At 54.2% G+C, this 27149-nt stretch overlaps 2 protein-coding genes across 3 annotated transcripts in view; both read right to left on the bottom strand.

Moving 5' to 3' along the window:
* RHOA (ras homolog family member A) overlaps nt 1-12104 on the bottom strand; it is a 46771-nt gene extending 34667 nt beyond the window's left edge. Inside the window, exon 1 of one of the 2 annotated variants that reach the window (XM_073558900.1) lies at nt 11961-12104. The gene's annotated coding sequence lies outside the window, so the exon portion shown is untranslated. Of the gene's footprint in view, nt 1-11853 lie in introns of both variants that reach the window. The other variant, XM_073558898.1, reaches the window with a different exon arrangement.
* LOC141069372 (uncharacterized) overlaps nt 1-27149 on the bottom strand; it is a 74698-nt gene that overhangs the window by 28678 nt on the left and 18871 nt on the right. The gene's annotated exons all lie outside the window — the stretch shown is intronic.

Genomic DNA, 27149 nt, shown 5'->3' with positions numbered 1-27149 from the left:
TATGATTCTATTACTCTGTATATAGCTGTATTATCCAGCTGACTGCTGTCCCAACCTGTGTCCTCCCTGTATCTGCACCTCTGGCTGTAATCTCTGTATATTATTACTCTGTATATATCTGTATTATCCAGCTGACTGCTGTCCCATCCTGTGCCCTCCCTGTATCTGCACCTCTGGCTGTAATCTCTGTATATTACTCTGTATATATCTGTATTATCCAGCTGACTGCTGTCCCATCCTGTGTCCTCCCTGTATCTGCACCTCTGGCTGTAATCTCTGTATATTACTCTGCATATATCTGTATTATCCAGCTGACTGCTGTCCCATCCTGTGTCCTCCCTGTATCTGCACCTCTGGCTGTAATCTCTTTATATTACTCTGCATATATCTGTATTATCCAGCTGACTGCTGTCCCATCCTGTGCCCTCCCTGTATCTGCACCTCTGGCTGTAATCTCTGTATATTACTCTGCATATATCTGTATTATCCAGCTGACTGCTGTCCCATCCTGTGTCCTCCCTGTATCTGCACCTCTGGCTGTAATCTCTTTATATTACTCTGTATATATCTGTATTATCCAGCTGACTGCTGTCCCATCCTGTGCCCTCCCTGTATCTGCACCTCTGGCTGTAATCTCTGTATATTACTCTGCATATATCTGTATTATCCAGCTGACTGCTGCCCCATCCTGTGCCCTCCCTGTATCTGCCCCTCTGGCTGTAATCTCTGGATATTACTCTGTATATAGCTGTATTATCCAGCTGACTGCTGCCCCATCCTGTGCCCTCCCTGTATCTGCACCTCTGGCTGTAATCTCTGTATATTACTCTGTATATATCTGTATTATCCAGCTGACTGCTGTCCCATCCTGTGCCCTCCCTGTATCTGCACCTCTGGCTGTAATCTCTGTATATTACTCTGCATATATCTGTATTATCCAGCTGACTGCTGTCCCATCCTGTGCCCTCCCTGTATCTGCACCTCTGGCTGTAATCTCTGTGTATTACTCTGTATATATCAGTATTATCCAGCTGACTGCTGCCCCATCCTGTGCCCTCCCTGTATCTGCCCCTCTGGCTGTAATCTCTGTATATTACTCTGCATATATCTGTATTATCCAGCTGACTGCTGTCCCATCCTGTGCCCTCCCTGTATCTGCACCTCTGGCTGTAATCTCTGTATATTACTCTGTATATATCTGTATTATCCAGCTGACTGCTGTCCCATCCTGTGCCCTGCCTGTATCTGCCCCTCTGGCTGTAATCTTTGTATATTACTCTGTATATATCTGTATTATCCAGCTGACTGCTGTCCCATCCTGTGCCCTCCCTGTATCTGCACCTCTGGCTGTAATCTCTGTATATTACTCTGTATATATCTGTATTATCCAGCTGACTGCAGTCCCATCCTGTGCCCTCCCTGTATCTGCACCTCTGGCTGTAATCTCTGTATATTACTCTGTATATATCTGTATTATCCAGCTGACTGCTGTCCCATCCTGTGCCCTGCCTGTATCTGCCCCTCTGGCTGTAATCTTTGTATATTACTCTGTATATATCTGTATTATCCAGCTGACTGCTGCCCCATCCTGTGCCCTCCCTGTATCTGCACCTCTGGCTGTAATCTCTGTATATTACTCTGTATATATCTGTATTATCCAGCTGACTGCTGTCCCATCCTGTGCCCTCCCTGTATCTGCACCTCTGGCTGTAATCTCTGTATATTACTCTGTATATATCTGTATTATCCAGCTGACTGCTGCCCCATCCTGTGCCCTCCCTGTATCTGCACCTCTGGCTGTAATCTCTGTATATATCTGTATTATCCAGCTGACTGCGGTCCCATCCTGAGTCCTCCCTGTATCTGCACCTCTGGCTGTAATCTCTGTATATTACTCTGTATATAGCTGTATTATCCAGCTGACTGCTGTCCCATCCTGTGTCCTCCCTGTGTCTGCACCTCTGGCTGTAATCTCTGTATATTACTCTGTATATAGCTGTATTATCCAGCTGACTGCTGTCCCATCCTGTGCCCTCCCTGTATCTGCACCTCTGGCTGTAATCTCTGGATATTACTCTGTATATATCTGTATTATCCAGCTGACTGCTGTCCCAACCTGTGCCCTCCCTGTATCTGCACCTCTGGCTGTAATCTCTGTATATTACTCTGTATATAGCTGTATTATCCAGCTGACTGCTGCCCCATCCTGTGCCCTCCCTGTATCTGCACCTCTGGCTGTAATATCTGTATATTACTCTGTATATATCTGTATTATCCAGCTGACTGCTGTCCCATCCTGTGCCCTCCTGTATCTGCACCTCTGGCTGTAATCTCTGTATATTACTCTGTATATATCTGTATTATCCAGCTGACTGCTGTCCCATCCTGTGTCCTCCCTGTATCTGCACCTCTGGCTGTAATCTCTGTATATTACTCTGTATATAGCTGTATTATCCAGCTGACTGCTGTCCCATCCTGTGCCCTCCCTGTATCTGCACCTCTGGCTGTAATCTCTGGATATTACTCTGTATATATCTGTATTATCCAGCTGACTGCTGTCCCAACCTGTGCCCTCCCTGTATCTGCACCTCTGGCTGTAATCTCTGTATATTACTCTGTATATATCTGTATTATCCAGCTGACTGCTGCCCCATCCTGTGCCCTCCCTGTATCTGCACCTCTGGCTGTAATCTCTGTATATTACTCTGTATATATCTGTATTATCCAGCTGACTGCTGTCCCATCCTGTGTCCTCCCTGTATCTGCACCTCTGGCTGTAATCTCTGTATATTACTCTGTATATATCTGTATTATCCAGCTGACTGCTGCCCCATCCTGTGCCCTCCCTGTATCTGCACCTCTGGCTGTAATCTCTGTATATTACTCTGTATATATCTGTATTATCCAGCTGACTGCTGTCCCATCCTGTGCCCTCCCTGTATCTGCACCTCTGGCTGTAATCTCTGTATATTACTCTGTATAGATCTGTATTATCCAGCTGACTGCTGTCCCATCCTGTGCCCTCCCTGTATCTGCACCTCTGGCTGTAATCTCTGTATATTACTCTGTATATATCTGTATTATCCAGCTGACTGCTGCCCCATCCTGTGCCCTCCCTGTATCTGCACCTCTGGCTGTAATCTCTGTATATTACTCTGTATATATCTGTATTATCCAGCTGACTGCTGTCCCATCCTGTGCCCTCCCTGTATCTGCACCTCTGGCTGTAATCTCTGTATATTACTCTGTATAGATCTGTATTATCCAGCTGACTGCTGCCCCATCCTGTGCCCTCCCTGTATCTGCACCTCTGGCTGTAATCTCTGTATATTTCTCTATATATATCTGTATTATCCAGCTGACTGCTGTCCCATCCTGTGCCCTCCCTGTATCTGTACCTCTGGCTGTAATCTCTGTATATTACTCTGTATATATCTGTATTATCCAGCTGACTGCTGTCCCATCCTGTGCCCTCCCTGTATCTGCACCTCTGGCTGTAATCTCTGTATATTACTCTGTATATATCTGTATTATCCAGCTGACTGCTGTCCCATCCTGTGCCCTCCCTGTATCTGCACCTCTGGCTGTAATCTCTGTATATTACTCTGTATATATCTGTATTATCCAGCTGACTGCTGTCCCATCCTGTGCCCTCCCTGTATCTGCACCTCTGGCTGTAATCTCTGTATATTACTCTGTATATATCTGTATTATCCAGCTGACTGCTGCCCCATCCTGTGCCCTCCCTGTATCTGCACCTCTGGCTGTAATCTCTGTATATTACTCTGTATATATCTGTATTATCCAGCTGACTGCTGTCCCATCCTGTGCCCTCCCTGTATCTGCACCTCTGGCTGTAATCTCTGTATATTACTCTGTATAGATCTGTATTATCCAGCTGACTGCTGCCCCATCCTGTGCCCTCCCTGTATCTTCACCTCTGGCTGTAATCTCTGTATATTACTCTGTATATATCTGTATTATCCAGCTGACTGCTGCCCCATCCTGTGCCCTCCCTGTATCTGCACCTCTGGCTGTAATCTCTGTATATTACTCTGTATATATCTGTATTATCCAGCTGACTGCTGTCCCATCCTGTGCCCTCCCTGTATCTGCACCTCTGGCTGTAATCTCTGTATATTACTCTGTATATATATGTATTATCCAGCTGACTGCTGCTCCATCCTGTGCCCTCCCTCTATCTGCACCTCTGGCTGTAATCTCTGGATATTACTCTGTATATATCTGTATTATCCAGCTGACTGCTGCCCCATCCTGTGCCCTCCCTGTATCTGCACCTCTGGCTGTAATCTCTGGATATTACTCTGTATATATCTGTATTATTCAGCTGACTGCTGCCCCATCCTGTGCCCTCCCTCTATCTGCACCTCTGGCTGTAATCTCTGGATATTACTCTGTATATATCTGTATTATTCAGCTGACTGCTGCCCCATCCTGTGCCCTCCCTGTATCTGCCCCTCTGGCTGTAATCTCTGTATATTACTCTGTATATAGCTGTATTATCTACTGCGCCTTTCACCAATTACAAGATCAAATAATCTTTTATCGCGACACCCGATTCCCCGCGTCCGTGAGTCCGGCTGGTCCTTATACGCTACCTGGAGTTGCTATCTGACCGGACAGAAGCTGATAACGGACCGGACTTATATCTAAGGCCTGTTTCACACATCAGTTTTTGTGTCCAGTCAAAATTCGCTAAAATGGCGGATCCGTTTCTGAACTGACCATAATGTTTGACACGATAGAGAGAGAGATTTTCCAGCCGCCAGACTTTAGGGCTAAATTTCCGGCTGAGCGAAGACTTTCGGGCATGCGCAGTGAGAAGTGCGGATCTGGTCGCCCGAAAAAACATTACATGCTCCGTTCGGCCATGTCGGCGGACGTCTATCTTTAGCATAGGGTGCGCAGATCGTGCACTGGTCATGCGCTAGCAGGATTTTACCGTGCGTTGCACACTTTTGAAGGATCGCCGTGCGCACCGAAATGCAACATGCTGCGTTCGGCGCATACAGGCGCAACTTCAAAAGTGCGCAGCCGAAGGCAAAATCCTGCTAGCGCATGACCAGTGCACGATCTGCGCACCCTATGCTAAAGTTAGGGTGCGCAGATCGCAAGCATCCATGTGCGCTAGTAGGCGGCGATGACCAGAAGGGGCGGGCAGGGAGCGGGGCTTAGCGGCGGCCGTGTGCTGGCCATCGCTGCGCTATAAAGCGCAAATGTGAAACCGGCCTTACTCCAGTCCTCTATGGTCCAATCCTTATTGTCCCTGGCAAACTTCAGCCTGGCTCTCCTTTGCTTCTCAGTGATAAAAGGCTTTTTTCCAGCTTTACATGACATGAGCCCTGCCTCTAGGAGCCGGTTATGAACTGTTTTTGCCGTGCACTTCACCCCAGCTGCCATTTGCTATTCCTTTTGTAGGTCATTTGATGTCATCCTGCGGTTGCTGAGTGACATTTGAATAAGATGACGGTCATCCCGGTCAGTGCAGAGTCGTTTTCACCTTCTGCCGGTCTGTAGCTTTGTTGTCCCCAATGTCTGCTGCGTGACCTTGTTGTAGTGGACTGCCGTCTTAGAAATTGTAAGGATGGAGGCAACATGACGCTCACTGTATCCCTCTGCTAGTAAAGCCAGAACTGAGCCCTTCTTTTCCTCACTCAAGACTTTTCTTTTCAACTCCTTTGACATGGTTAAATGTTATTTTTTCATTCCTATTACTTTTGGGATATTACTAGCACTTGTTTTGCCGTCCAGCTTGTCCTATTGCAGGAGGATTGTGAACACCACAGCAGGGTTTTTATACTTTCCTTTGTTGGATAAGATTTGGTTCAGGTGATCACCTGATCAGAAGCGCATTAAGGCTGTGTGCACACGCTGCGGATTCTGCCGTGTTGTACAGTACTTTTCCTATGTAAAAAAAACACTGTGCACATGCTGCAGATTTTTCCGCACGGTTTTGCTGCGGTTTACAATCCACAGCATGTCAATTCTTTTGTGCAGAACCGCTGCAGTTTCACACCTCATCCATTATGAGGGGCAAAGCCGCAGGCAAAGCGGATTTTACTACAAAATCCGCAGATCCAAAAAGCTCTGTGTGCACACAGCCCTAGCAGAATGAGGTGGACTCTGGTTGGAATTCAGCTGACACTGGGATGGAGGAATGGCGGCCAGACACGGAGAGAAGCGGATTGTTATACAACTGTGCAGTGCGCTCTTCGGCTGTGTGCAGACGCTGCGGAGGATTGTGCTGCGGATTTGTCAAGAGACCTGCAGTTTTTCTCTGCGGTTTGAGACCTGTCAAGGAGCAGATGCCAAAACCGCAGCGGAATCCGCACTAAGAATTCACATGCTGTGGTTCTGAAACCACAACAAATGCGCACGGAAAAATCCGCACTGTCTTCACAGCGGACTTATTTACCATTGATGTTAATGGTCCTGTACACCGCAGCAGAATCTGCAGCATGTGCACACAGCCTTAATATTTGCCAGAGCTGTATATACCAGCCACACGCACACTCTCCCCCACACACACACACACTCACTCTCCCCACACACACCCCACCCCACCCTCTCCCCACACACACCCCACCCCACACTCTCCCCACACACACACACACACACACCCCACACTCTCCACACACACACACACACACACTCTCCCCTACACACACCCCACCCCACACTCTCCCCACACACACACACACACTCTCCCCTACACACACCCCACACTCTCCCCACACACACACTCTCCCCCCACACACACACACACTCACTCTCCCCACACCCCACCCCACACTCTCCCCACACACACACACACACACCCCACACTCTCCACACACACACACACACACACACTCTCTCCCCTACACACACCCCACCCCACACTCTCCCCACACACACACTCTCCCCTACACACACCCCACCCCACACTCTCCCCACACACACACTCTCCCCTACACACACCCCACCCCACACTCTCCCCACACACACACACTCTCCCCTACACACACCCCACCCCACACTCTCCCCACACACACACACTCTCCCCTACACACACCCCACCCCACACTCTCCCCACACACACACACACTCTCCCCTACACACACCCCACCCCACACTCTCCCCACACACACACACACTCCCCTACACTCACCCCACCCCACACTCTCCCCACACACACACACACTCTCCCCTACACACACCCCACCCCACACTCTCCCCACACACACACACACTCTCCCCTACACACACCCCACCCCACACTCTCCCCACACACACACACACTCTCCCCTACACACACCCCACCCCACACTCTCCCCACACACACCCCACCCCACACTCTCCCCACACACACACACACACACTCTCCCCTACACACACCCCACCCCACACACACACACACACACTCTCCCCTACACACACCCCACCCCACACTCTCCCCACACACACACACACACACTCTCCCCTACACACACCCCACCCCACACTCTCCCCACACACACACACACACACACACTCTCCCCTACACACACCCCACCCCACACTCTCCCCACACACACACTCTCCCCTACACACACCCCACCCCACACTCTCCCCACACACACACACACACTCTCCCCTACACACACCCCACCCCACACTCCCCACACACACACACACTCTCCCCTACACACACCCCACCCCACACTCTCCCCACACACACACACACTCTCCCCTACACACACCCCACCCCACACTCCCCACACACACACACACTCCCCTACACACACCCCACCCCACACTCTCCCCACACACACACACACACTCTCCCCTACACACACCCCACCCCACACTCTCCCCACACACACACCCCACCCCACACTCTCCCCACACACACCCCACCCCACACTCTCCACACACACACACACACTCTCCCCTACACACACCCCACCCCACACTCTCCCCACACACACACACACACACTCTCCCCTACACACACCCCACCCCACACTCTCCCCACACACACACACACACACTCTCCCCTACACACACCCCACCCCACACTCTCCCCACACACACACACACACACTCTCCCCTACACACACCCCACCCCACACTCTCCCCACACACACACACACACTCTCCCCTACACACACCCCACCCCACACTCTCCCCACACACACACACACTCTCCCCTACACACACCCCACCCCACACTCTCCCCACACACACACACACACTCTCCCCTACACACACCCCACCCCACACTCTCCCCACACACACACACACTCTCCCCTACACACACCCCACCCCACACTCTCCCCACACACACACACACTCTCCCCTACACACACCCCACCCCACACTCTCCACACACACACACACACACACTCTCCCCTACACACACCCCACCCCACACACACACACACACACACACACTCTCTCCCCTACACACACCCCACACTCTCCCCACACACACACACACTCTCCCCTACACACACCCCACACACACACACACTCTCCCCTACACACACCCCACCCCACACTCTCCCCACACACACACACACTCTCCCCTACACACACCCCACCCCACACTCTCCCCACACACACACACTCTCCCCTACACACACCCCACATTCTCCCCACACACACACACACTCTCCCCTACACACACCCCACCCCACACTCTCCCCACACACACACACTCTCCCCTACACACACCCCACACTCTCCCCACACACACACACTCTCCCCTACACACACCCCACCCCACACTCTCCCCACACACACCCCACCCCACACTCTCCCCTACACACACCCCACCCCACACTCTCCCCTACACACACCCCACCCCACACTCTCCCCACACACACCCCACCCCACACTCTCCCCACACACACTCTCCCCTACACACACCCCACCCCACCCCCCCCCTACACACACACACACACTCTCTCCCCTACACACACCCCACCCCCTCCCCTACACACACACACACACTCTCCCCTACACACACACACACACTCTCCCCTACACACACCCCACCCCACACACACACACACTCTCCCCACACACACACACACACACTCCCCCACACACACACACTCACTCTCCCCACACACACACTCCCCACACACACACACTCTCCACACACACACACACTCTCCACACACACACACACTCTCCACACACACACACTCTCCCCACACACTCTCCCCACACACACACACACTCTCCACACACACACACACACACACACACACACTCTCCCCACACACACACTCTCCCCACACACACACACACACACTCCCCCCACACACACACACACACACACACTCTCCCCACACACACACACACACACACACTCTCCCACACACACACACACACACACACTCCCCCCACACACACACACCCCCCCCCCACACACACACACACTCTCCCCACACACACACACACTCTCCCCACACACACACACACTCCCCCACACACACACACACTCTCCCCACACACACACACACTCTCCCCACACACACACACTCTCCCCACACACACACACTCTCCCCACACACACTCTCCCCACACACACACACTCTCCCCACACACACACACTCTCCCCACACACACACACACTCTCCCCACACACACACACTCTCCCCACACACACACACTCTCCCCACACACACACCACCCCACACTCTCCCCACACACACACCCCACCCCACACTCTCCCCACACACACACACTCTCCCCTACACACACCCCACCCCACACTCTCCCCACACACACACACTCTCCCCACACACACACACCCCACCCTCTCCCCTACACACACACACACTCTCTCCCCTACACACACCCCACCCCCTCCCCTACACACACCCCACCCCACACTCTCCCCTACACACACCCCACCCCACACTCTCCCCTACACACACACACACACTCTCCCCTACACACACCCCACCCCACACTCTCCCCACACACACACACACTCACACCCACACTCTCCCCACACACACTCACTCTCCCCACACACACTCTCCCCACACACACACTCTCCCCACACACACACACTCTCCCCACACACACTCTCCCCACACACACACACTCTCCCCACACACACACACTCTCTCCCCACACACACACACTCTCTCCCCACACACACACACTCTCTCCCCACACACACACTCTCTCCCCACACACACACACTCTCCCCACACACACACACTCTCCCCACACACACACACACTCTCCCCACACACACACACACTCTCCCCACACACACACACACACTCTCCCCACACACACACACTCTCCCCACACACACACACACTCTCCCCACACACACACACACTCTCCCCACACACACACACACTCCCCACACACACACACACTCTCCCCACACACACACACACTCTCCCCACACACACACACACACTCTCCCCACACACACACACCCTCCCCACACACACACACCCTCCCCACACACACACACACCCTCCCCACACACACACACACCCTCCCCACACACACACACTCTCCCCACACACACACACCCTCCCCACACACACACACCCTCCCCCCACACACACACTCTCCCCACACACACACACACACACACACACACACTCTCCCCACACACACACCCTCCCCCCACACACACACACTCTCCCCTACACACACCCCACCCCACACTCTCCCCTACACACACCCCACCCCACACTCTCCCCACACACACACACTCTCCCCACACACACACACTCTCCACACACTCTCCCCACACACACACACTCTCCCCACACACACACACTCTCCCCACACTCTCCCCTACACACACACACACACACACTCTCTCCCCTACACACACCCCACCCCCTCCCCTACACACACACACACACACACTCTCCCCTACACACACCCCACCCCACACTCTCCCCTACACACACCCCACCCCACACTCTCCCCTACACACACCCCACACTCTCCCCACACACACACACTCACTCTCCCCACACACACACACTCACTCTCCCACACACACACACTCACTCTCCCCACACACACTCACTCTCCCCACACACACTCACTCTCCCCACACACACTCACTCTCCCCACACACACTCACTCTCCCCACACACACTCACTCTCCCCACACACACTCACTCTCCCCACACACACTCACTCTCCCCACACACACTCTCTCCCCACACACACACACACTCTCTCCCCACACACACACACACTCTCTCCCCACACACACACACACTCTCTCCCCACACACACACACACTCTCTCCCCACACACACACACACTCTCTCCCCACACACACACACACTCTCTCCCCACACACACACACACTCTCTCCCCACACACACACACACTCTCTCCCCACACACACACACACTCTCTCCCCACACACACACACTCTCTCCCCACACACACACACACTCTCCCCACACACACACACACTCTCCCCACACACACACACACTCTCCCCACACACACACACACTCTCCCCACGCACACACACACCCTCCCCACGCACACACACACCCTCCCCACGCGCACACACACCCTCCCCACGCACACACACACCCTCCCCACACACACACACACCCTCCCCACACACACACACACCCTCCACACACACACACACACCCTCCACACACACACACACTCTCCCCACACACACACACACACACTCTCCCCACACACACACACTCTCCCCACACACACACACCCTCCCCCCACACACACACTCCAATGATCTGTACAGTGTAGCCTCACAGACTCTGCGCCCCCTGCCGGTCACACACCCCGGGCCTCCTCCTCCGCCGCCCGCTCCCCGTCCCTCACCTCTCGCCGCCGGGCAGTGCTGGGCCGCTGCTCGCTGGGTGCGCGCTCTGCAGCTCTCGGGCCGGTTCTCGGGGCTCGTCCCTCCCTCGGGCGGCGGCCGTTATTACCTCACTAGAACTCCGGGTTCCGGCAGCAGAAGAACCGCCCGGCTGAGGCTCGGCCACGACAGGTACGTACACGTGCACAAACAGCGTGAACGCGCATACAGCGCAGAAGTGAGACCAGAAAATTCAACGTGATGACGTAACGCAGCGCGCTCACGACAAAATGTCACAAGCGGAGACCCACTGCGCAGGCGCAATAGCGTGATATTAAGGCGGGGTTCGGACGAGTTGACGCCCGGCAATTGCGATTATCAGCGGCTGCCGCTTCCAATGTCTACAGAATCACAGGGGGGATCAGAGCGCCCTCCACACACAGCGCAGCCCGCAGAGCCGCTCACCGGGCGCATCCCCCCCGCATGTGCCGCTGGTTGTTATCAGCCCTGCAGAATGGGTGGAGTCTACGGTCATTTAACCAATTAGAAGAGGCGGGGGCGTGGCGTCATCTGGATTCAGGGCCGGGCGGGGTATAAATACCAGTGCTGCTATTTCTGCTCGTGACACAGAAAACAGCGGCCCGAAATACAGCGAGGTCGGCGGACGTGACGTCACCACCGGAGCGTGCACCCCCCGCGATATAACGTCACGCGTGCGGCCCCCCCGCGATATAACGTCACGCGTGCGGCCCCCCCGCGATATAACGTCACGCGTGCGCCCCCCCGCGATATAACGTCACGCGTGCGCCCCCCCGCGATATAACGTCACGCGTGCGCCCCCCCGCGATATAACGTCACGCGTGCGGCCCCCCCGCGATATAACGTCACGCGTGCGCCCCCCGCGATATAACGTCACGCGTGCGGCCCCCCCGCTATATAACGTCACGCGTGCGGCCCCCCCGCGATATAACGTCACGCGTGCGGCCCCCCCGCTATATAACGTCACGCGTGCGGCCCCCCCGCTATATAACGTCACGCGTGCGGCCCCCCCGCTATATAACGTCACGCGTGCGGCCCCCCCGCGATATAACGTCACGCGTGCGGCCCCCCCCGCGATATAACGTCACGCGTGCGGCCCCCCCGCGATATAACGTCACGCGTGCGGCCCCCCCCGCTATATAACGTCACGCGTGCGGCCCCCCCCGCGATATAACGTCACGCGTGCGGCCCCCCCCGCGATATAACGTCACGCGTGCGGCCCCCCCGCTATATAACGTCACGCGTGCGCCCCCCCGCTATATAACGTCACGCGTGCGGCCCCCCCGCGATATAACGTCACGCGTGCGGCCCCCCCGCGATATAACGTCACGCGTGCGGCCCCCCCGCGATATAACGTCACGCGTGCGGCCCCCCCGCGATATAACGTCACGCGTGCGGCCCCCCCGCTATATAACGTCACGCGTGCGGCCCCCCCGCGATATAACGTCACGCGTGCGGCCCCCCCGCTATATAACGTCACGCGTGCGGCCCCCCCGCGATATAACGTCACGCGTGCGGCCCCCCCGCTATATAACGTCACGCGTGCGCCCCCCCGCTATATAACGTCACGCGTGCGGCCCCCCCGCGATATAACGTCACGCGTGCGGCCCCCCCGCGATATAACGTCACGTGTGCGCCCCCCCGCTATATAACGTCACGCGTGCGGCCCCCCCGCTATATAACGTCACGCGTGCGCCCCCCCGCTATATAACGTCACGCGTGCGGCCCCCCCGCTATATAACGTCACGCGTGCGCCCCCCCCGCGATATAACGTCACGCGTGCGCCCCCCCGCGATATAACGTCACGCGTGCGGCCCCCCCGCGATATAACGTCACGCGTGCGCCCCCCCGCGATATAACGTCACGCGTGCGGCCCCCCCGCTATATAACGTCACGCGTGCGCCCCCCGCTATATAACGTCACGCGTGCGCCCCCCCCGCGATATAACGTCACGCGTGCGCCCCCCCGCGATATAACGTCACGCGTGCGGCCCCCCCGCGATATAACGTCACGCGTGCGCCCCCCCGCTATATAACGTCACGCGTGCGCCCCCCCGCGATATAACGTCACGCGTGCGGCCCCCCCGCGATATAACGTCACGCGTGCGGCCCCCCCGCGATATAACGTCACGCGTGCGCCCCCCCGCGATATAACGTCACGCGTGCGCCCCCCCGCGATATAACGTCACGCGTGCGGCCCCCCCGCGATATAACGTCACGCGTGCGGCCCCCCCGCGATATAACGTCACGCGTGCGGCCCCCCCCGCTATATAACGTCACGCGTGCGGCCCCCCCGCTATATAACGTCACGCGTGCGGCCCCCCCGCGATATAACGTCACGCGTGCGGCCCCCCCCGCGATATAACGTCACGCGTGCGCCCCCCCGCGATATAACGTCACGCGTGCGCCCCCCCGCGATATAACGTCACGCGTGCGGCCCCCCCCGCGATATAACGTCACGCGTGCGGCCCCCCCCGCTATATAACGTCACGCGTGCGCCCCCCCGCGATATAACGTCACGCGTGCGCCCCCCGCGATATAACGTCACGCGTGCGCCCCCCCGCGATATAACGTCACGCGTGCGCCCCCCCGCGATATAACGTCACGCGTGCGGCCCCCCCGCGATATAACGTCACGCGTGCGGCCCCCCCGCGATATAACGTCACGCGTGCGGCCCCCCCCGCGATATAACGTCACGCGTGCGGCCCCCCCGCGATATAACGTCACGCGTGCGGCCCCCCCGCGATATAACGTCACGCGTGCGGCCCCCCCGCGATATAACGTCACGCGTGCGCCCCCCCGCGATATAACGTCACGCGTGCGCCCCCCGCGATATAACGTCACGCGTGCGGCCCCCCCGCGATATAACGTCACGCGTGCGGCCCCCCCCGCTATATAACGTCACGCGTGCGGCCCCCCCGCTATATAACGTCACGCGTGCGCCCCCCCGCGATATAACGTCACGCGTGCGGCCCCCCCGCGATATAACGTCACGCGTGCGGCCCCCCCCGCTATATAACGTCACGCGTGCGGCCCCCCCCGCTATATAACGTCACGCGTGCGCCCCCCCGCGATATAACGTCACGCGTGCGGCCCCCCCGCGATATAACGTCACGCGTGCGGCCCCCCCCGCTATATAACGTCACGCGTGCGGCCCCCCCGCTATATAACGTCACGCGTGCGCCCCCCCGCGATATAACGTCACGCGTGCGGCCCCCCCGCGATATAACGTCACGCGTGCGGCCCCCCCCGCTATATAACGTCACGCGTGCGGCCCCCCCGCGATATAACGTCACGCGTGCGGCCCCCCCCGCTATATAACGTCACGCGTGCGGCCCCCCCGCGATATAACGTCACGCGTGCGGCCCCCCCGCTATATAACGTCACGCGTGCGCCCCCCCCGCGATATAACGTCACGCGTGCGGCCCCCCCGCGATATAACGTCACGCGTGCGGCCCCCCCCGCTATATAACGTCACGCGTGCGGCCCCCCCGCGATATAACGTCACGCGTGCGGCCCCCCCGCTATATAACGTCACGCGTGCGGCCCCCCGCGATATAACGTCACGCGTGCGCCCCCCCGCGATATAACGTCACGCGTGCGCCCCCCCGCGATATAACGTCACGCGTGCGGCCCCCCCCGCTATATAACGTCACGCGTGCGCCCCCCCGCGATATAACGTCACGCGTGCGGCCCCCCCGCGATATAACGTCACGCGTGCGGCCCCCCCCGCTATATAACGTCACGCGTGCGGCCCCCCGCGATATAACGTCACGCGTGCGGCCCCCCGCGATATAACGTCACGCGTGCGGCCCCCCGCGATATAACGTCACGCGTGCGTCTGGAGCTCAGTGCAGGTTTTGACCTGCACACCTGGGGTTAATGATTGTGGCCTCTTTCTGGTTCTGGGAGAGCTTCATAAACCTCTGGGTGGCTTCAATCCCTGCCAGTTATACTTTTGCCTTTGGCCGAGTGTGCCGACCCCCGTGTGCCTGTTTGTTGTTATAGCTTGTTTATATGGTTCTGACTACTCTCTGCTCGCCCCTCTGGTACCTTGCAGCTATCTCTGTGTGTGACTCATTGGCTACGTCCTGACTATCCTCCCTGTCTATGCCCCTGGTAACTTTGTCTCGCAGTTACCCTGCTAGGAGTTCTCCTGCAGCTCCTAGCTCTCTGGAGCTTAGGCCACGCCCCCAGCAGTCACATGATTCAGGTCCTGCTGCTCTGAAGTACACATCTACTCGGTTGCTGCCCGCTCCACAGGTATCTCTGAGCACAGTTTGCTTTACTCAGGACACACGCACTGGCTCAGTGAGCAAGTTCAGTGCGATGTTCCCGACAAGAAGTGAGAGAAGAGGCCAGCATTTGCTAAATCTAGCAGAGTGTCACATCTTCCCCCCGCACATGGCCCTAATAGAATGACAACTAAACCTGTGTAAAGTGCCACAAATAGTGCTTACCCATATGGGATCTGCTGAGCACGTTCACCACAAGCCCCGACATGTGAGCTTCCTCGGGGGGCTGTGTGGACCGCCACTTGTGCCAAATATTAAATACCCCATCACAGCTGTGCTCAATGACCATAGTAATCCTGTGGAGGAACACACAGACCCATTCCTCCCACGTCACCACCGTGACGTAACTACACAGGCACGGCTCTCCGGCGCCCCCCTTTGTCTCTCAGGTCAGTAAGGGAACTGCACCTAGAGCAAATGGTCGCCGGGGAGGAGGTCCTGTTACCTGGGGGTTCTAAGATTCGTGATCAGAGTAAAAGCATCAGCCCAAGATTAAGTTTATAGTTTAATTGCCTTAAGGGCGCACTAGATAATTACAGAAATATACAGTAAATTTACAGTCAGAGAAAAGATATAACAATAAGGGCACAGGACTTAAGATATTAAGCTGGAGGTCAATTTACCAGATTGTAGGGTCATGTGGGTGCTGGTAGCTCTGCAGTCCACAGGTACAAGAATCTTAGTTGCTGGACAGACCCCCAAAGCATGGGCCGCTGCTCCCCTCGGCAGGTCTGTCCCCAGGTCCTTCTTAGATAGTCATCGTCCGGATCTTCTGTGTGAAGGAATGAATGTCTGTCAGGGGCTGCTAGTCCTTAAACACGCTAGGTTCCTCCCCCTGTGTCAGAGGGTGGGCTAATAATCCATGCTCCTAGGATGGAGCCAAAGCGTCTGGGACACACAAAGGACGTATATTCCTGCATCTGCTAGCAGGTACATTCTAATTGAAGCCCTCAGGCTTTTTTCCGGCCCCCTGCTGGCACGGCTCCGTACCTGAGCTTTGAAGCTATGTTTTGGGCCTATCCTCATTATCACACCAATGGCCCTGGCTATTTAGCATTGGAACACTAAATCCTGCTTGTATTCACTAAGTACACAGCACCTGGGGGTATAGAAGCCGTTAACTGCCTGTAATTCCTGAACTTAGACCAAAATGGATGCCAAGCTCAGACATGTGGCCCCATATCTAAGATGGCGGCTGCTCCTTCATCACAAATCCCATGAGGGGCGGGTGTCACGTCGCCATCAGACTCAGGGCCTGCTGTCCCGGCCTCGGCCACTAGGAGGCGCCGGACTGTCACATCACCGTCTGATTCAGGGCCTGCTGTTCCGGCCACGGCCACTAGGAGGCGCTGTGGATTGCCCCCGAGTGATGGTGGCAACAGAGATGGGGCTCCTGCGCAGGAATCTGGTGGACGCAGGCTCCGCTCCTCTATCAGTCATGAAGGGGCTGGTGCATCTCCATCCAGCCTGGTCCTGGGGCGGTCCTGATGACATCATCAGTCCGGGAACCTGTGAGGCATGACCTGATCCCTCAAATACCTGGGGACTGGTCTTGCAGGCCGCCGGATATATTCTTGGTTCCCTTGCGTGCTACTCTGTGAATTGCTAAAAATTAACTCTGACCTCAGCCTGGATTCCTGACCATTCTACTGCCTGACGTTTTTGTACTTCTGTCTCCAGACCACTATCACGGGTTTTAGTTTTATCCCTTGTTGATCATTCTGCTCTGGTCCACTGCGCCCCTAGACAGCTACCCCTGGGCCTTGCTATAATTCCAGATCCCTGTATAGGGGTTTCGGGGTCACTCGGGGTGCTGTGCTACTGCAGCTCAGATTCGCAGACGGTCGTCACAGCGGGCCACACGATCAGTACTGCGTCCCTGCCGGCTATCTCAGCAACGCGCAGATGAGAAAACTTCCTGTGACATCATAATCCCGCGCGTCACTGTCTCAGATGTCTTCTAGAACACAAACCAGAAGACGGTCCACCGCGCATACGCACAGACACAGCGGCCATCTTGGAAAAGGGAGCAAGTGTTGGCATCACAATAAATATGAGCTGGAACCAGAGAAATAGAAATTGATTCCTTCTTCCCATGTGTAAAACCTTCCATTTATCAGTAACTATGATCCCCAAGTCCTTCTCCAGGTCAGATTTCCCCAGTGGTTCCCCGTTCAGTGTGTAATGGTGATATTGATTCCTTCTTCCCATGTGTATAACCTTACATTTACCATTGTTATACCCCATCCGCCACCTTTCCGCCCAAGTTCCCAACTTATCCAGATCCATCTGTAGCAGAATACTATCTTCTCTTGTATTGACGGCTTTATATAGTTGTGTATCATCTGCAAATATCGATATTTTACTGTGTAAACCTTCTACCAGATGGTTAATAAATATGATGAAGAGAAGAGGTCCCAACACCGACCCCTGCAGTCCCCACTGGCCACAGCGACCCAGATAGAGAATATACCATTTATAACCCCCCTCTGCTTTCTATCACTAGGCCAGTTACTTACCCATTACACACATTTTCCCCCAGACCCAGCATTCTCATTCTGTGTACCAACCTCTTGTGTGGCACGGGATCAAACACTTTGGAAAAATCAAGATATACCACATCCAATGACTCACCTTGGTCCAGCCTATAGCTGACCTCTTCATAAAAGCTGATTAGATTGGTGTGACAGGAGCGATTCCTCATAAACCCATGCTGATATGGCGTTACATAGTTATTCTCAGTGAGATCATCCAGAATAACATCCCTCAGAAACCCTTCACATATCTCACCAACAATAGAGGTTAGACTTACTGGCTGTCATGATCCAAGGTGGATCTGACAAGGAAATGGACAAAGTGAACTTTTTTTCCTTTGGCTTGGTGCCAAAGTGGGTTGTTTGCCCCCGGTGGCCATTAGAATTATTACACGTGGTGTTTGTGACGAACAGCCCACGGCCGTTCGTCCAAATACGGGGGGTCCCGCTGCCACCAATATGCGACGGACAGCGGACCCTGTGTCACCACTATGTCACAGTCCCACCACTGACACGGGTGTATCAGCGGACGGAGGGACGAGACACACTGCCGGCACACGGCTATCACAGGCACAGTTGGGGCTTATCTTAGTTATCCCACCACTGGCACCATGTGACCAAAATATCCAGCAAGCTACTCTCGCTCTACAATTTGCCGCAGGGGGGGTTATTTTGGATGCCCCACCACTGCTATCAATCTTCCAAGTACCGCGGGGATTTATGTATATCCCACTTTCTCAGTTCCACTTTGGAACTCGCAGCTCTCCGGCGCCCCCCTTACCCTCAGGTCAGTCAGGGAACTGCACCTAGGATAATTGGTCGCCGGACGGGCTGCCTGTTGTGAACCGGCAATTAGGCTTCTGCAGTAAGGGAATTATCAATGCTGTGGCCGCAGACCCTTATTCAGCAATATAAGACCCTTCTGGACTGCCAGCAAGCCGCAATAGCCGTGCACAACGCGCTGCCACCAGTCACGGTTACTTAATTCACAGTGTTAAATTAAGAGGGTCCGTGGCAAACCCCTTGAATTAGTAGCGATTATCTAACAAAGGCGTATAGTTCGATTCTTAGAGCATAGAGACAGATCTAAATAATTATTTCATTTATTCCCCGAAAATGTAGGGCAGTGATTACAGATAAAAGTTGCTATAAAATTGAGACATAAAATATGTACAGTACAGGTATAAAATAAAAGTGGAGAAAGCAAAGAGATTACACTCACAGTTCCATATTGTTCCTTAGGCAGACCATGCGGCTTTAAGGGGGGAGGAGCCACACATCTCCACTCATCTGGAGTTCTTGTCAGCACGGACTTTGCAGCTGTTCTGCTCTGGTTTTGTCCAGGAAATGCTTTATAGACTTGCTATGTGACATCACGGAGAGATGCATGCTGGGTTAATCCCACCTCTCCCTTTTGAATGTAGAATTACGCTAGAAAACTTATACTACTCATAACTCCGTGGGGGCAGCCCGCACAGACACATATAGGGCATCATTGGTTGTGAGTTGTTGAGTACAATGATTCAAGACCAAATATGCAGTAGTTCTGATACACCGTTTAGAAGGAACCCATATTTCAGGTTCTGTAAGTCTGAGAACTACGCCACAGGCGCCGTAAGGACGCCGGGATCGCGCAGATCACAAAAATATGATTGTTATATCTCTGCTGGGTATGGTTTTCGTAATATGACTTATTTTTAGGTTTCCCATATACCTGCATACAGCCTGTGTTTTTCCGAACAAAGGGATCCCTTCCCCCTGCTCTTCGAGAGGAAGTTGGTTTAAGGTTTCAGAGCTAGCCCAGGCAGGGGGGCACTGGTCAGTGTGTGAGTGAGCCATGGGCGAAAAGAGGGGGGGGGAAGGGGCTGCATGAGCTGACAGCCTGCATTGTACATCACAGTGTTGTTTGTTCTAAGTTGCCCCGGTGGTGGTGAGTGGTATTACACTTTAGTTTTAATGTGCACGTATTAGAAATCAGGTGTGAGGCTCTATAAAAGAGTTTCAGGTGTGTTTGATGATCGTTGGTGATATTGATAGTTCGTCATTTGGGAAGTAAGCCTGGGTGAAAGATGGAGCTGAATGAGAGTCCTGGGCAGCCCAGCCAGAGGCTTTGAGTCAGCTATGGAGTCTGCAAGGAGTCCTGGCATGGATTGGTGGAGTCCAACGATGTAGTCTGCAAGAAGGGCTGGCATGGCGTGGTGGAGTCGCAGTTTATGGTGTCAGCAGGAAGTGCTTGCATGGCTTGGTGGAGTGGCGACTATGGTGAGAGTTGCACTCAGCATGCTGGACTTGGTTGCTGAAAGCTGGACTCAAGCATGCTGGACTTCTTGGCAGAAAAGTTGGACTCGAGCATGCTGGACTTTTTGGCAGAAGCTGGACTCATCTTTGGGACTCTGTTTACTCGGCAGCTGCAACTGGTGGTGGACTCTGCTCCAAGGCTGCACTAGGGTGATGGATCCGGTTATGGTGATGGATCCGGTTGGAGAAGATGCACACAGGTGGTGGTCTCTGTTGCTAGGAGCGTACGCAACAGAGCAAAGCTAAGTGGTGTTCCCCCTGTATTGTCATTTTCCCTTGTGTGTGTTTAGTGCAGTGGTGGGATTAGTTTCCGCACCGACCAATTCCCTAGTGAGGGTTTAGGTGCAGGGCGAGTCAGGGTTTGAGGTACGCGTGCGTCACCCGGTGCGGAACTAGCATAGGGAACGTTAGGAGTGCAGGGACACTGGCTCAGGGGAGTACAGGAGGTCTCCACATCCCTATTCCCTATCGCAGGGCCCACCATTGTTATTGTTACCCAGGTTTCCCCTTTTATTATTTAAATTCGCCCTACTGGAGGCGGTGTATCCAGGGTCACGCGTGTCATGGGTTCGCCTTGCGGTACTTGCTGCATCCAGACACACATGACCTTGACTGTTATGATTGAGTCACCGTAGGAGGCAAAAACAGAAATGCTAGCTAAGTCCAGAAAACCAGAGAGGTTGGCAGCTATCGGATTGCAGACCCTTGATCCTATCACAACAACTAACAGTAGCCGTGGGGGGTTCCTACGATGCCCTAGACCCCTCAATCACAGCCGGAGAATTAAATAGGCCTAAAGAAAGAAAGGGGAAATCTAAACTGTCCCAGAGCAGACCCCAAAGCAATAGGCAGCCCCCAACATATAATGACGGTGAAGCAAGATGAAAACACTAACACAGACAGAAAGATAGACTGAGCAAAGACGGGGCCCAAGCTAACTAGATAGGAAAGGACAGGAAGGCTGCTGTCTGCAATCCGTGAAAAACCCTATGAAAATAAGAGCCAACCGACTGACAGTGAAAAAGGCCCTGAAGACGCTAGGCTTCAAAAAAGCTATGTCAGTACTCAGGAATATTCTGAAGACAGAGCAACCGGCAAAAGGAGATTCAGCTAACCCCAGAAGGAATGGCAGAATCCAGAAAAGCAAGGAAAACAAAAACAAAACACAAAAGCTAACAGGCAAAGCAGAAAACTTAGCTTTAGAGGAGCAGGAATCAGACTGGTGTCCTAGAAGTCCACAGAGAAATCACCCGCAGGGCAGAAGGGCGTCAGCAGCCTTATATCCAGTCTGTGACTCCACTCAGCCAGTCATCCTCATTAGGCTCAGGTGCCTGATAATCAGGCTCATTACCTTCCTTTACCAGAATAGGGAGTTCACCAGACCTCAGTGACGAAGGGGAAAATGAACTCACAACACTTGACATTATCACCAACCATACATTTTTTTTTCTCGTCAGCCTTGGCCATGTGGAGACCGCTGAGTAATTGCTGCCGGGCCTCACTGAGGGGAGTGAGGAGCGGCATGGTGTGTTAGAGCCGCTGCAGCAGTAGTTTTCAGGGTCTCGGGCCTTCCCTTTGGCTTCACCAGAAAATCAAATGGCGGCTGCAGTCTGGCAAAAAGCCCCCTAGAATCGCTGCTGGGGAGCGGGACTTGTTCATACAGGCGGACGCACCCAGACAGGTGGGTGGAGTTGGTGATCCCCATGGTGCTGTCTGGGGTTCCCCGAGGTGAAGGGGTACATCCCTGTAGTGAGCAGACTGGTGTATAGTCTGCAGGGCTCACGCCAAATCTTCAATACCACCGAAGAAGCTGCCCCCTCCTGGTCGTGTGGAGGAAGGCGACCAGCGAGTGTATTTCTCCTCCATATCCCTGTGGCTCTGGCAAAAAGCCCCCTAGAGTCGCTGCTGGGGAGCGGGACTTGTTCATACAGGCGGACGCACCCAGACAGGTGGGTGGAGTTGGTGATCCCCATGGTGCTGTCTGGGGTTCCCCGAGGTGAAGGGGTACGTCCCTGTAGTGAGCAGACTGGCGTATAGTCCGCGGGGCTGACGCCAAATCTTCTATACCACCGAAGAAGCCGCCCCTCCTGGTTGTGTGGAGCCCACCACCTGCGTGCATCTTCTCCAACCGGATCCATCACAACCGGATCCATCACCCTAGTGCAGCCTTGGAGCAGAGTCCACCACCAGTTGCAGCTGCCGAGTAAACAGAGTCCCAAAGATGAGTCCAGCTTCTGCTATAAAGTCCAGCATGCTTGAGTCCAACTTTTCTGCCAATAAGTCCAGCATACTTGAGTCCAGCTTTCAGCAACCAAGTCCCGCATGCTGAGTGCAACTCTCACCATAGTCGCCACTCCACCAAGCCATGCAAGCACTTCCTGCTGACACCATAAACTGCGACTCCACCACGCCATGCCAGCCCTTCTTGCAGACTACATCGTTGGACTCCACCAATCCATGCCAGGACTCCTTGCAGACTCCATAGCTGACTCAAAGCCTCTGGCTGGGCTGCCCAGGACTCTCATTCAGCTCCATCTTTCACCCAGCCTTGCTTCCCAAATGACGAACTATCAATATCACCAACGATCATCAAACACACCTGAAACTCTTTTATAGAGCCTCACACCTGATTTGTAATACGTGCACAATAAAACTAAAGTGTAATACCACTCACCACCACCGGGGCAACTTAGAACGACACCACGTGTAATAATTCTAATGGCCACCGGGGGCAATCAACCCACTTTGGCACCAAGCCAAAGGAAAAAAAGTTCACTTTGTCCATTTACTTGTCAGATCCACCTTGGATCATGACACTGGCCTATAATTTCCAGGGTCACTTTTAGAGCCCTTTTTGAATATTGGTACCACATTTGCTATGCGCCAGTCCTGTGGAACAGACCCCGTCGCTATAGAGTCTCTAAATATAAGAAATAATGGTTTGTCTATTCCATTACTTAGTTCTCTTAGTACTCGTGGGTGTATGCCATCCAGACCCAGAGATTTATCTATTGTAATCTTATTTAGCCGGCTTTGCACCTGTTCTTGGATTAGATTGGTGACCCTTAATATCGGGTTTTCTTTGTCTCTCGGCATTTCATTTTCCACCGTGAATACCATGGAGAAGGTGTATAATTGTTATGTGTTACAGAACCACTCAGCACCCAGAATATGTTGTGCAGTTATATGTATATATAATAGGTTCCATGTGAGATGCATGTCCCCAATGTATCAGCCCACAGGCTGCGCCCCTGGGCAGAGGGGACACGATATTCCCCTTTTGTCCGCCCTCCCCCCACCTTTGTAATTCCCACAGTAAACATCGGCAGGCTCCGGCCACCTGCGGCTTTTGTAATGCATGTCTGGCCTGCCGCTTTTCTATTGGCCGGCCCTCTGTATCTGTGTGATATATTCTGTGTCCTGTGAGTAAAGTGTTGTCAGACTGGAAATACGTGGAGAAGCAGTGATCTTTTATATGCGCCCATGTAACCAAGGAATTCCAGCCAGCGTCATTCATTCAGACTCCAGCCAATGCAGAGCGGACCTCCGAAATCACGGGGTGGTACTGAAAGAGGTACCCCAGCTTGGAAGACCCCGTTACACTGGTGGCAGCGGCGGGATATGATACCCCTTCTACAGGAGGAAAGGATTGAATGGAAAATAATTACCAGAAGTTAAAGAGGACTACATTAAAAGATCTGGTGGAGGCCCGAGGGTTGATCGCCAGCAACAAAACAAAAGCGGATTTGATAGCAGCCATCATGGAACACGACAGTGCAGCGCCCCCCAATGTGAATGTGGAGGAGACCGAATTCCAGAGGGAGGTAAAGAACAGACTGGCGTTCTATGGCCCAAACCCTGCAGTAGAGATCATACGAGAGGTGATGGCTGATGTGCGTACTGATCTGAAGGAAGAGATAGCCGAGCGGACCAGGATAGAGCTAGCCAAGATGGAGATGGCAGAGCGGACCAAAGTGGAGCTGGCCAAGATGGAGATGGCAGAGCGGAGAGAGGGGAGTCAGCGAGCAGGGGGAGCTCTGGCCTTCGACCAGGTACCTTCAACAGTAAGCCACAAAAAGATCCAGTATAATGCCTTCCGACAGTTGGGGGAAGCAGAGGAAGACATTGATGGCTTTCTGCAGGACTTTGAGCGGCAGTGTGCCCTTCATCAAGTAAAGCCGGAGGAACGGGTTCAGATTCTGGCCAGCAAGCTGACAGGCCGGGCAGCGGACGCCTATCGCACGGTACCTGATGAGGACTGTATGGACTATGAGCGGATCAAAGAAGTGATCTTGGCCCGGTATGCGCTGACACCAGAGGCCTACCGCCAAAAGTTCTGCTGACTTATAAAACGCGTAACCGATACCCACGCTGAATGGGCCTGTAAATTACGGCGGTCACTGCTACAGTGGGAACAAGGGAGCCAAGCAACCACTAAGGAGGACGTCCTCCAGCTCTTCCTGTTAGAACGATTCTTTAATGGACTAAACCCCGAGACACAGGAATGGCTTCGGGTCAGGCGGCCAACGACTCTTGAGGAAGCCGCTCGTCTGGCCGATGAACATCATGATGCCAGGAGGCCGCAGTTGTCCGGATCAAAGGTGGTCACTAGGGGCCCGCCCATGGACCTGGAGGGCCCCAAACCACCGAAGATTGTAGGGGGACCAGCTAGAAACCCGGCCTACCACAGTCCCCCTGGGGCGCGATGCCACACCTGTCGTCAGCTGGGCCACCTGCAAAGACAATACCCCAACCGGACTCAGCATACCCAGTGGCCAAAGGCGGGAACAGCTACCTTCAGCCGGGCTGCTGTATACTGCTACCAAGGCGAAGCTGACCCGGCATTGGGGGCTACGACTAACCAAGGGGTGGAAGAGATGGGGGAAGTGCTGCATGAAGTAGACCCCGTGCAGGCAGCCCGGGCAGATAATCGACAACAGCATCGACAGGTCGTGTGGGTTAATGGGAAACGTATGCAGGGACTAAGAGATTCCGGAGCAACTTTGACCCTTGTGAAGCCTCATCTCGTCCGGGACCAAGAGAAGACGGACCGGACAGTGGCAGTCTGTGTAGCAGGGGGAGCTATACATCGACTGCCCACTGCCAGGATTCACCTGAACTCGGGAGTTGGGGATGGCCTTGTTGAGGTCGGCTTGATGGAGGATTTGCCTGCAGATGTCTTGCTGGGAAATGACTTGGGGCCCATGTTGTCTGCATTCTCGGTGGCCCCTCTGGCTGAGACCTATCCTGTGACCACCCGGAGACAAGCTCGAGCTGCGGAGGCGGAATCACACTTAGAGGAGGCCCAGGTAAGACCCCAGCCCTACACGTATCCCCATAGCCAGACACATTTCTTGGGCCACCCCAGATGAATTTAAGAGGGAGTTACTTGAGGATCCTTCATTAGAGGGATATCGTGGGAAGGCACAGGAGGGGAGAGGAGTACTGGAAGGGAAACAGTTTGTATGGAAGCAGGGACTCCTCTACCGGATCACAGAGCAGCACCACACAGGGACGAGCCCCACTATAAAACGACAGCTGGTAGTTCCCAAGAAGTATAGGCAGGAGCTACTGTGAATCTCTCATGATATACCCTTGGCCGGGCACTTCGGCGTCAGTCGCACCAGGCATCGTCTGACACAAAACTTCTTTTGGCCAGGGGTAACCTATGATGTTCGTCAGTACTGCCAGACCTGTGACAGTTGTCAGCGCATTGGCAAGAGGGGGGATCGATGCAAGGCCAGATTACGCCCCCTCCCCATTGTGGAGGAACCATTTAGCCGAGTAGCGGTCGATCTGATAGGGCCGTTAGCCAAACCCAGTCCGTCCGGAAAAGTATATATTGACAGTGGTAGATTATGCCACACGGTATCCAGAGGCGGTTGCGTTACCTAACATACTGGCAGAGACGATGACGGCCACCCTGCTCCGGGTGTTCTCACGGGCTGGATTTCCCCGGGAGATTATCTCGGACAAGGGTACCCAGTTTACAGCAGAGGTGACCAACCAACTGTGGAAGCTGTGCGGCGTAAAGTCCATTAGAAGCGCCCGTACCACCCGCAAACCAATGGGTTGTGTGAACGCTTTAACGGGTCATTAAAACAGCTCATTGGGACTTTTACCAGGACCTACAGGGACTGGGAGAAATTCTTGC

Source organism: Dendrobates tinctorius, unplaced genomic scaffold (assembly GCF_039654945.1).
Source record: "Dendrobates tinctorius isolate UK_male_01 unplaced genomic scaffold, ASM3965494v1 ptg000261l, whole genome shotgun sequence".
NCBI lineage: Eukaryota > Metazoa > Chordata > Amphibia > Anura > Dendrobatidae > Dendrobates > Dendrobates tinctorius.
Note: the sequence above shows the minus strand (reverse complement) of the source record. Positions and strands in the feature narration are given on the sequence as shown.